Below are 12054 nucleotides of genomic sequence, written 5' to 3' on the forward strand. Positions count from 1 at the left end.
TTCTCATAAGGAGCATGCAACTCAGATCCCTCACACGTGCAGTTTACAGTAGGGTTCATGCTCCTATGAGAATCTAATGTGCTGCTGATCTGACAGGAGGTGGAGTTTATGTGGTGATGCAAGCAATGGGGAGCAGCTGTAAATACAGATGAAGCTTTGCTTACTTGCTGCTGCTCACCTCCTGCTGTGCAGCCTGGTTCCTCACAGGCTATGGACTGGTACTGGTCTGTGGCCCAGGGGTTGGGGACCACAGCCATAGAATGTACATCAAGAATAAACCCTGATATACACTATGGACTTTGGATGACTAGTGTCAACGTCAGTTCATCGGTTGTAACAAATGCATCACTCTGGTGGAGGGCGCTGGAGGGGAGGCTGCACGTGTGGGAGCAGGGGGCGTGTGGGAACTCTTTGCATCTTCCGCTTGATTTTTCTGTGAACCTAAAACTGCTCTAAAATTAAAGTCTATTTAAAAACAGTGGGTATGATTAGATTGGGTGGCAGAGTACGGTGATGACTAAAGTCTCCATGAAACTGTGGCTCTGGGATATCTTCTGAAAAGACTTCCTGGAATTGCCATTTCCCCATTGCAAAAACCACTTTGGCTGTGGCAGTATGCAAAGCAGATGGCAGCATTTCTCTAAGCAGCAAAGAGTAGAGGAACTCAGTGCATAACGCAAAAGCTTTCAACCTTTTGTTCTAGAGGCTCAGTGTCTGTTTCATTGTCTTCACCAGCCCTCAGATTGGGAAAAGCCTTCAGCTTATCATTTACACCCTGCTCTGGCAGTGTTATCCCACGTTTATAGCAGAATTTTTCAGGATTTCACATAGAGGGTTGAACTTCCTGTAGGTATAAATCATGTTTCCCCAGCCAGGTGGCTACTGTTGCTTTCCCTGCTACTCTTGACCTCCCCAGATGTCCTCACTCCACAGAAATCCTACCATGTCCTTTTACTTTGCTACTCATCTTGCAGTATAAATAAGCTGACATTCAGGCTTGCTTGGATGGAATGATGCACCTGTATTTGAGGTCATCAGAGGGTCTGATATATACATTCTTATATTATTTCAACAAACATTGGTTGTCTTTTATGTGGTAGACACTCTACTCTGTATCGGGGGATATGTGTCACCTTCAAGGAGCTGATTGTTAAGTCACTTAAGATGCTTTCAGCAGCAAGTAATAGAAAATCCAACTCAATGTGGCTTAAACAATAAGGAAATTTATTTTCTTTCTTAACAAGAAGTTCAGAAGGAGGGCTGCTCCAGGATTAGTTAATTCAGAACTCAACCACATAATCAAGGGTTCAGATTTTTTTCCCCATCTTTATGTCCTGCCATTCTTAGGGTTTGGCCTTTGTCCTCATATCATCATCCCATCTGGGGAGACAGCCAGTCTAGGTGTCCCTGCTGGATGCAATGATGTCCATCTCTTGCATTGTCTCTTTCACAAGAGCAAGAGAATCTTTCCCAGAAGCCCCCTGCCCTCTTCACATCTTATTGGCAAGAAAGTGATCACATACTCATCTTTAAAATAATCCTTAACTAGGGGAATGAGAGAACCAAAATAGACTTAGGCAAATCAAGAAGAAACTCCTGGGAGCAATTTCCCCACGTAGAATAGAATTGCTACTTGAGTAAACTGGGGTTTTGCAATGGAAAAGGATGTGGGAATGGACGTTGAGTTGGCAACCAATAGCTTCCAGTTGAGGACACACATATGTTAAAGATGACTGTTTCTTTGTTCTCAGACTTTTGGATGAAGCCCACATAGGTGACATATACCCACACATCATACATAGAGATGCTAGACATGCCTGTACTACCGCTGGACCCTTAGCAGGCCTACCCATGACTCACCCACTTCTAGACTGCGTACTTTGTGTGTACTTGTTTGTGTCTGGTTTCATTTGTTTAGCATAATATTTTCGAGATTCATCCGTTATTGCATGTGTCAATATTTCGTTTCTTTTTATCACTGAGCAAAATTCCATAGTTTATTTATCCGTGTGTCTGAGAAGATCACACCATATCAGCATTTATGGTTTAAGGTGAGTGAGCGTATCAGCTCCTTTCCAGAGAGTAGGGTTTGGCCCTGGGGGCCTGCAACTCTGGAGTGCTCCCACTGCAGAGTAGTGACTCCTACGGTCAGGAAATGCTGAGAGAAAATGACCGTGTGCCAGTGGGCACCCCTCTGCTGCTTCCACTGCTGGAGGAGGAGGCCCAGATACAAGTTGGATTATCCTGGGGGGTCTTGGGGATTCCCTAAGAAGGCAAGAAAGCACAGCTTTTTCTCCCCTTACAACTTATCATCAAGACTCTTTTATGTTTTTTTTGGAGACAGGGTCTCCCTCTGTTTCCCAGGCTGGAGTGCAGTGGCTATTCACAGGTGCGATCATTGTGCACTGCAGTCTCAAACTCCTGGGCAAAAGCGATCCTCCTGCCCCAGCCTCCAAAGTAGCTGGGACTACAGGCGAGTGCCACTGAGCCTGGCTAAGGGCTTCTTTTGTTCTGAGATTTTGGACTTTTCATCTGAAGTAAGAGTCCAAATCACATGATGGGCTGCTGCAAAGATATTTTCCCCTCCTGCCTGACAGAGTCCTGGAAAACAGAAGGCAGAGGGAGACAGGGAGGTTCCCCTCCCGTCTGAGCCCTACAGGGTGCATTGTTAGCAAAATCTTGGCCTTGAAGTTGGGAGTCAGGTCCAGTATATCCAATTCAATCCCAATTTTCTGCTGGAATTACAGTAATCCTAGACTTCAGCACACCCAGAACTATGAGCTAAACACTTAATTCCTCGGTATATTTAACTCATGTGGTTATGAGTCATTGTTAATACGTTTGACAGATATGCTGGTTTCCAAGCTGCCTATCCAAAGTAAGGGTTTTAATTATTTTTCTTAGTGATTTGCTCATGTCTGCATACCAGCAGTCAGGCTTGGCTGACCAAAGCCATCTTGAAATATTTAACTTAGAATTCAGTATAGGTCTAAAATATGTCAAATATTTCTAAGATCTCTATCCAGAGACATAGGACACTCATCAAAGTTAAGTTCTAAACCAAGTTACAGTAGAAGGTAAAACCAACTGTGTATTTTGTACGTTAAGATCATATATGCAATGAATTAAATTTTATATGTTATGTTCCAGAAAAAATTTTATCTTTTACAAAATTGAAAAAAATTGAAATGTTTATCTGGAAAGAAATAATTTTGAAAATTCTGGAATAATATTTAAGATAATGAAATTCATAAAGCTGCTTATGTTCATTTATATCTTGATATATATCTTGAACTGCACTATGTCTTGATTTACTTGAAATGTCAAATTAAACAAGTAATATAAATTTGTAGAACAGGCTGTTCTTTCTTTCTTACCACTTTGAGCTACCACCCTCCTTCTTTGTCCCCATTTTGGGGGGGGGAATAGCATATGCTCATTTTGAAATCAAACAGTATAGAAATGTATAAGGCAGAAAGTAAAAGTTTTCCCTGCTATAAACCTCTACCATAATCCCACTCCTCTAAAATAATAATTGTCCACATAGTTTGGTATATATGTATATTTCTAGTCATTATACATATGCACACATACACACATGACAGTATTTGAATATAAACTAAATAAGATTATCATATACATATTATACCATATCCTGCTTTTATTCACTAACAATGCATCCTGGACACTTTTCCCTATGAATACTTACAGTTCCTCCTTGTGTTTTTATAATATTTTCACAGTATTCCATCGAATGGAATAAATTATATAATTAGTCACATATGTTAGATGCTTCCATTAATACCAATAAATAATATTCTTGTATAATGCTAATCCCTATCTGAACTCATCTTGTTTGTTTATTCAGTACCTTGTTTATTGCCAGACATCACCTGGACTACAAGCTTCATGAAAGCAGGGTCCTGTCCCGTGTTTCCTATTATATCCTTAGCCCTGGGACAGTGCCCGGCAGATACTATCATTTGGTGATGCTGGGAGCACTTGGTTATTTCTAGATCCCATCAATGACGCAGGGAGTCAAGGGGCACTTGAGGAAAAGGGGCTGCTTCTGGCCTCATCCCCTTGTCCCCTCACTCAGCCCTTAGAGCTCCTTCTTGCCTAAGCAGGTCCCGTTGGAGTGCCTGCTCCTCTGTTGCCATGGAATCTTCCCAGGCTGAACACTAGAAGCCATTCAGGTCTTAGGAACTCCCCACCCTGGCTCCTTTTGTCTTGCAACTTCTCTGGCTGTAGGGGGGAGCCAGGACACATTTGGTCACTTGCATCCCCTGACCCCTTTGCCCTTGGCTGTATCTGATGTTCCCCTGACGAGATGAATGCCCTTGATTGATCCAATGTGTTGTACTTGATATAAAAATACTTTAAAATAGTCATTTTTCTTTTAGATAACAGTAATAAAAATTCTTTACCTAATCACCATTACTGTTGTAGTAATGCTTAAACTCCCCAAACCTAAAACTTAAAACAGCCACCACCAATGCTTTTAATCTACATAGTGGTGGAAAGCAGGGAAAGTTCTGAGGCCGAAGCTGATGTCCTGGCTGCCTTCGTCCCTCACCCCACCCGCGACCCCCTCGCCCTCCGCCAGCCCTTCATCAGGTTGCAGCTGTCTTCCCAGGGGTGATCCAAACTGTCATTCCTACCTGGTTGGCTTCTTGGTGGCCCTGTCGTTACTGGGTTGCCATAGTTTTTCAATGACAGGACTATTGATTAAGGGAGTTCTCTTATTAGATATTTTGTATGTTCCATTATTTTAGGTATTTTCTTTGGGAACTCTAGTTATGCAAATGCTAATTTCCTTAATTTCCTTTGTCTTCTATAACTATCTCTTTCAACCCTTTTAGCTTTTATTTATTTTTATTTTACTTACTGTTTTTAGTGCTGCTCTCTGTGTCTTTTACTGTGTTATGGGCAGCGTTTGTTATCCTCTGTGCTGCTTCTAGCTTTTTTTTCTATTTTTCTTTCCTGAGTTTTGGCAGCAATTCATGTTTTGTCTCCTTGTATCTTTCCTCCTGAGCTTTTTAAAAAAATCTCTTTTGTGTATTTCCTTTATAGTGTTGTTTCACTGATTTTTAAAACTTGTAAAAATGATACATTTGGTCAAAAATTTTATCTGCTCTGTAACAATGTTTTCTGGGGAATATTCTATGTCTGCCATTTGTCTTGTTTCTTTCTTTTTTCTTGTAGCTTCAGTCTATAGCTTCTGGGTTAATTCTGCTTTAAAATTGCTACTCATTTTTTGATAAGGTGAATTGTTTCTGGACCAACTATTTGTAAGAGTTCATATGAGTGAGAAGTCACAGCATGGTTTCAGGTTAACAGGAATTCTTTTTTTATTTTGTTTTGTTTTTTTGAGACAGAGTCTTGCTCTATTGCCTGGGATAATCACAGCTCACTGCAACCTCAAACTCCTGGGCTCCAGCGATCCTCCTGCCTCAGCTGCCTGAGTAGCTGGGACTACAGGCGCACACCACCATGTCCAGCTAATTTTTTTATTTTTTGTAGAGACCAGGTATTGCTCTTGCTTAGGCTAGTCTCGAACTCTTGACCTCAAGAGATCCTCTGGCCTCGGCCTCCCAAAGTGCTAGGATTATAGGCGTGAGCCACCACACCCAGCCAGGAATTTTTATGTTAACACCAGATTGTATATGTGAACTCTTTCAGTCTTTACTTTTCCCCAACCAATTGTGATTAGCAACACAGGGTGGAGAAGAAAACATAACTTCTCTTTCCAATGTGTTTACCAAATACCTCTATGGCTTGTCTGAGTGAGTCCTCATTTAGTTACACCTCCCCTGACTTTTGAGACTGTATGCTAAATGTTTGTGTTTGAGAGTCCCTAATAAATGACACCTGTGTTTGAAAGCATTTGCGAGCTTGATATAGAAGTCAGACAGATGCAGATAAAAATCTTTCTTTTGTTGATGTTAAACCTCTTAATGGAGAATGTGGCTATTGTGAGAGTCCAGTGGACTTGCTTGTGCTTCTGGCCTCCTAATCTTCCCATGTTTAGACCTTAGATCAGCTCACCTATACGAAAATCTGGTCTGCAGAAGAGACCCATTTACTTGGGTGTGTATTACAGAGGCTTGATGTGGGGTTTTCTTAGATGTTCCTAAGTGGTGTTCCAAAAACTTAACACACACACACATACACAAATATGCACTTGCTATTTATCAATTTTAAAACCTAGGATGCCAATTACAGCTTTCAGTTTATCTTAGTAAATGGGCCTTTATAACCAGGAAATAGCCCTGTTTCCAAGTCCAAAGCAATATGGCATTAAGTGTCTTAGTAAAATATAAAAAAAACCCATAAGGTTGTATTATTTTCATGGGTCTCTGTTTTCATATGGGATACATTATTTTAACTTCTTGGTATGTCTTGAGTTCCATGCCTACAGCTTGAAGTACAGACAAAAGCTAAGTTTATCACTTCCTCCCACCCCCAAAAAACGATGAGAAGGGATCAGAGTACATCCCTTCGCTCATAGCAGGAAGACAATCCAATTTGAACACCAGCCTCTAGTTCTGCAAAAACTGTAAAACCAACCCAAAATATGACAAAAGAAAAAAAAAGTATTCAGAGTCACTAAATCCCAGGTCCATAATGTATATGTTATCTTGACAAACTGTAACGTACATTTTCTTCTTGGCTGTATTTATAGAGGTTGAATGGCAGATCCAGCAGTGATAGGAGAATTTCTTTAGGAGGCTCTAGTAGTCTCCTAGGCTGCAGCTGGGCCTTGTCTTTGGCTGATGTATATATAGCATTCGTATTGGAACATTTGGTTAAAAATAATGACTTTTTGGTTTAAGTGTCAGGTGGTTAAGAATGTTATTTTTGTCCTTGGCAAAGATTTAAGAGGCAAAATTGACTCACTTGGTCTGGTGGGAAAGGACTACGTCAAATTCTAAAATCACATCCTAATCTCCTGGCAGCTTAGGTAGTAGGCAGGTACAGACAGGAAGTTTACTCCCTTCACAGTTCAGCAGTTCAGTTTATGTTTGGAACTATCCAGCAAGGTGGGAACTGTTGATCAAAGCTGGGTGGTCCCCAAGAACATCTAGCATGGCTACGAGGAGAGAGCCAACTGTAAACAGCTCATTTTCTTCTTAGCTCCATGGGCTGCTATGCCTTCATCCAGAACTGAAGGGCCTGGGCCAACTGCATGGCTCTAAGGGGTGTGGGTGAATATGCTGGTGGAGTTTCTAGAGAAGAACAGTGGTCTGCCTTCTGCAGAAAGCCATGAATGCCTTAGATGCTCCCTGACTTCAAATCTCATACCCTTGCATTCACTTTTGAGCAGTTTCTCAATTTATGGTTGCAGAATATAGAAACAAATTGAGATGTTGGTAGTGTGGGGAGGGAGGTGGATAGGAAAAATTTGCCATCACTGGTGTTCTGCTGAATGCAGCCTACTGCAGCCTTGCTTGCTTTGTTTGTGTCCCCAATATCACACCCTGGGAGTCTCCTCTGTCCTCATGCTGGGATCAGTCAGCAGGTGTAAGCTTTATTTGTAGTGATGGGACTGGAGTCTGGGGAAGGGACTGAAGAAAAAGGAGTGGGCACAGAAGTTTGTAATAAACATGTGATTGCCAGCTAAAGAGAATGTGTTTTCAGAGAAGGAAGAGAAGCGCAGGAACAAGGACCGGGAGCAGTTTGAATTGGATGAACTGGTGTCGCTTCCCGGCCTCAGTGGTGTGGGCTGCTGCTCCCCGGCCTGCAGGTGTGGGGCTCACACCCACCGATGCCAAGACCACTTTCAGGCCCAGCCTCTCTCAGGCAGATGTGGCTGGATCCAAAGTGTCACCATTAGCTAGATAGGTGCTTTAGCAGATTTTGTTTTTTACAAAACGATTTCTTAATTACATCATGTGATAGATCCCCCTTGTAAAAATTAAATATGACAGATTAGGCTACAGTCTACTTTAATCATCACCTACAATGCTGATCCCTCAACAGAGATAATCAATGCTACTCCATTTTCTTCTCCTATGTATTTTCATACATATTTATGTAGCCACAGAAAACATGTAGTATTGTTCTGTGGAGTGAGTGTTAATACGCATGGTATTATGCATTTAGATACATGTATATGTAACAAAGAAAATATATAGTACAGTTCTGTGGGGTGGGGGTTCTTTACATATGTGTTGTTATTCTGTAAGTACAATTGTGCAACTTTTTTTTTTTTGCACTTAAAAATCCCTTGGAAGGCCTTCATATCAGTGCAAGATTTCATACTGTTTAACTGCTAATTCCTTAAATGTACTTACTCTTTGCAAGCGTGAATTCAGGATCTTCTATCACCCTATAACTTGTGGGTTGGAGACAAGATGTTTTTATATTGTGTTTGGTCTCTTCAGAGGGTCCAGACTCTGCCCTGCCTCAAAGCCCTGAGACACCCTCCTTGCAGTTTTGGTTGTGTCGAACACCACTTCCGTGGTCTTTGCTTTCATAAAAGAACACGTTTGGGGGGGGTGTTGGTGTCTGTGTGGTAAGTCTGGAAAGCCCAGAGTCTGAGGACCTGCGACAGAGAGGCAGTGATGGCTGTCGGTGGAGGAAACACAGTCCCCCTGTTTTGTCTTACTGTGCTTTTTATTTGCCCGCAGCCTGCCAACACAGCCAGCACAGAGGGCCATTTTTCTTACGTGGAGCCTGTACTAAGGGAGGTGGCAGTTGAGAGGCTGGAAATGCCAGCAGGGGTTTTGCCAGTAGTCAGCTGTGTTTACAGGCCTGGAGGTTTCTGTTTTATGAATGTTTTCATGGGGGCCAGTGGACTGGCCATTAGGAAGGACTGAAACCACTAGGGAAACTCTTAGTTTGCTGGTGAATTTTTCTAGATAGTGTGGAGTCTATATATTCGTATTTATGTATTTCCTGGCAGCGAAACTAATTAGATCCTGGAATAGGCCCCTAAGGAAATAAACTCACAAACTAGACAGTTTTACCCTAGTTAGCACTTCGGAAAAAAGATGAAGATGATATTAATATATTTCCTTTCCTTCTGACATTAGAAAATTTTTCCTTAATCTGTATTGGTTTTGTGTCTCTCCTCTCAACATATTCTAAATGTAATAGTATATTTTTAACATAGGTATCAAATGTAGGGTTCAACAGACTCTTTACACTAGTTATATTAAAACACAGTGTAAGTGAAAACAAATAAGTAGGAAATATTTTAAGTGTGTCTAATGTATTTAATAAATGGTGAACTATGACATGCTTTTGGAAAATAATTTATTTGAAAAACGGAGACGTTTCTATCAAGACTTAAGTATGTTCACCCTCCCTCACATCTTCCTTTTATGGTGGAAAATTAGAAAACCTACTCTTCAAAATTTTTCCTGGTTTTCCCTTTTTTCCTTCTAAGGATGGAAAATAAAAACTTCAGAGTCGGGCTACTAAATTTACTCATCTTAGCAATAATTTTCCATTTATTTTTATTTCTAAATGGTATTTACAACTAGACGTTTTTCCTTCCTTTCACTTCATTGTATTTCTTTTCATACTGCTCCCTTTTGGTTCCCTCCTCCAGTAATATTCATAATGAACTTTACTATAGCACTGCCACTGCCTCCTAGCTCTCGGTCCCAATGTCTTTGATAATTTCGGATTAGCCTTTTAATCTTTTCTTGCTCCCTTTGTGGACACATTGCAACTGTGAGTTAATGAAAGTTTGTTTCTTTTGCACTTGACAGATCACAGAGGCCACTATTCAAGCCTTTGCCATCTGGAATTTAAGTCTTTGGCTTGTGCTGTGTGGCCAGTGAGATATTAAAGATTATGCTTTCCATGCAGAAAAGTAACAGCAAGGCTTCTTATGGTTATTGCAAATTACACCTTTCATTTCCTGAGAGCACCAGCCCTGTCTTGGCAATGTTCAAACTTTACAGCAGTAGTACCTGTAACTGCACACCAGTGGTCCATTTCTGAGAAGATGAGAGTAAGGAAGCATTGAAACTGTAATTTTGATGATGGGTAGCAATTAGGATCTATTTTTGGTCTTGTTTTGCCAGGAGAGTTTAGGGAAGATCCCTTTACAACCATGAATAGCATCGCAGTGATGGATTCCAATGGGCATTCTGCGTCTTTTTGAAAGAAGGCATTCCATAAAATTCTGTTGAGGGTTTGTAGCAGACTTTCAAAGTGACAGTTTGTGGCAGACTTTGCTGCTGTTGGGTTTAGCTGCATGCTGCTCGTGCCAACCTTGTCATTGTAAATGTAAATATATTGTATAATTTAAGTCAACTTTCTTGGTTGAAAATGCTATGTAATTCTTTTTTTTTTTTTTTGAGACAGAGTCTCGCTTTGTTGCCCGGGCTAGAGTGAGTGCTGTGGCATCAGCCTAGCTCACAGCAACCTCAAACCCCTGGGCTCAAGCAATCCTACTGCCTCAGCCTCCTGAGTAGCTGGGACTACAAGCATGCGCCACCATGCCCGGCTAATTTTTTTTCTATATAGATTTTTAGCTGTCCAAATCATTTCTTTCTATTTTGGTAGAGACGAGGGTCTCACTTTTGCTCAGGCTGGTCTCGAACTCCTGACCTCGAGCGATCCACCCACCTCGGCCTCCCAGAGGGCTAGGATTACAGGCGTGAGCCACCGTGCCCCGCCTGAAAATGCTATGTAATTCTTAAGAAAATTAATGTCACCTCTTCTGAGACAGCAGGCTGCTGTTTTCTCTTTAATTAGATAATGCTTTTGAAGTTCGCTATTGAAAATTCTTTTAATATTCACATTTACTGATGATAAATATTACGTCCAGGGTTGACAAATCATTTAGAATAGGTAGATATAAATGTAAATTTTTATCCTAAATAAAGCACTAACAAATCAAATCTAGCAGTACATTAAATGATACATCATGATCCAGTAAAGTTATTCGAAGAACTAAAGGATGGCATTATAGTAGGAAAGTTATTTAACACGGCACATTAGTAGATTGAAATGCTGGCCAGTGGCTCACTAAACCGTTTTAGTTTCTTCTCGCTGCCAGGCAGACATCTAGACTACATTTCTGAGCCTCCCTTGCTGTTGGGTATGGATTTGTGCCTGAGTTCTGGCAAATGGAATGTAGCTGGAAATGTTGTGTGTCACTTCCAACTCTGGCCCACGAAACTTTTTCCTGTGCAATAATTTACTTTCTCTCTTCCTCTGTGAGAGACATGACAGAGCTACAAGATGGAAGTGGTGGTTGCTTGAATTTGGAAAACTACCTCAAAAACATTTGCACCTGTCACACGAATGATAAGTTTCTTAAGCTACCACGATTTAGAGGATTGTTACAGCAGTTAGCCACATACTAATCCTGATAGCAAAAAGGCATTTGATAAATTCAATACCTATTGTGAATCCTTAAAGAAATTATAAAATGGAACAGGATTCTTTATTAATTAAAAATATCTATCTTATATCAAATACCAACATTGTTCTTCCTAATGAAGTACTATAGGATTTTTTTTTTTTTTTGAGACAGATCCTCCTGCCTCAAACAGGGCCAGGCATGATGGCTCATGCCTGTGGGAGGCTGAGACAGGAGGATTGCTTGAGGCTAGGAGTTCAAGACTGGCCCGGGGCAACACAGCGAGACTCCATCTCTACAAAAAATTTTTAAAAATTAGCTGAACATAGTGGCATGCTCCTATAGTCCCAGCTCGGGAGGCTGAGGGAGGAGGATGACTTGAGCCTAGCAGTTTGAGGCTGCAGTGAACTATGATCATGCCACTGCACTACAGCCCGGGTGACAGAAAAAAAAATCCTTCTCTCTCTCTTTCTCAAACACACACACACAAAATAACTGGCTAGAAGTTCTAGCTAATAGATGAGAAAAGAAATTACCATTATTTAAGATAAAAAGATCATCTACCTAGAAAATCCAGGAAAAATCAATTGCAAAATTATTAGAGTGACTAAGAGACTTTAACAAAGTCATCTGCTATAAAATAAATATTAAAAATTAATGTTTTATATATGGCCTTTAAAAAGTAAATTTATATTTTCAAATACAATATATAAAAGAATCATTGGACA

This window comes from Lemur catta, chromosome 9 (assembly GCF_020740605.2).
Source record: "Lemur catta isolate mLemCat1 chromosome 9, mLemCat1.pri, whole genome shotgun sequence".
Lineage (NCBI taxonomy): Eukaryota > Metazoa > Chordata > Mammalia > Primates > Lemuridae > Lemur > Lemur catta.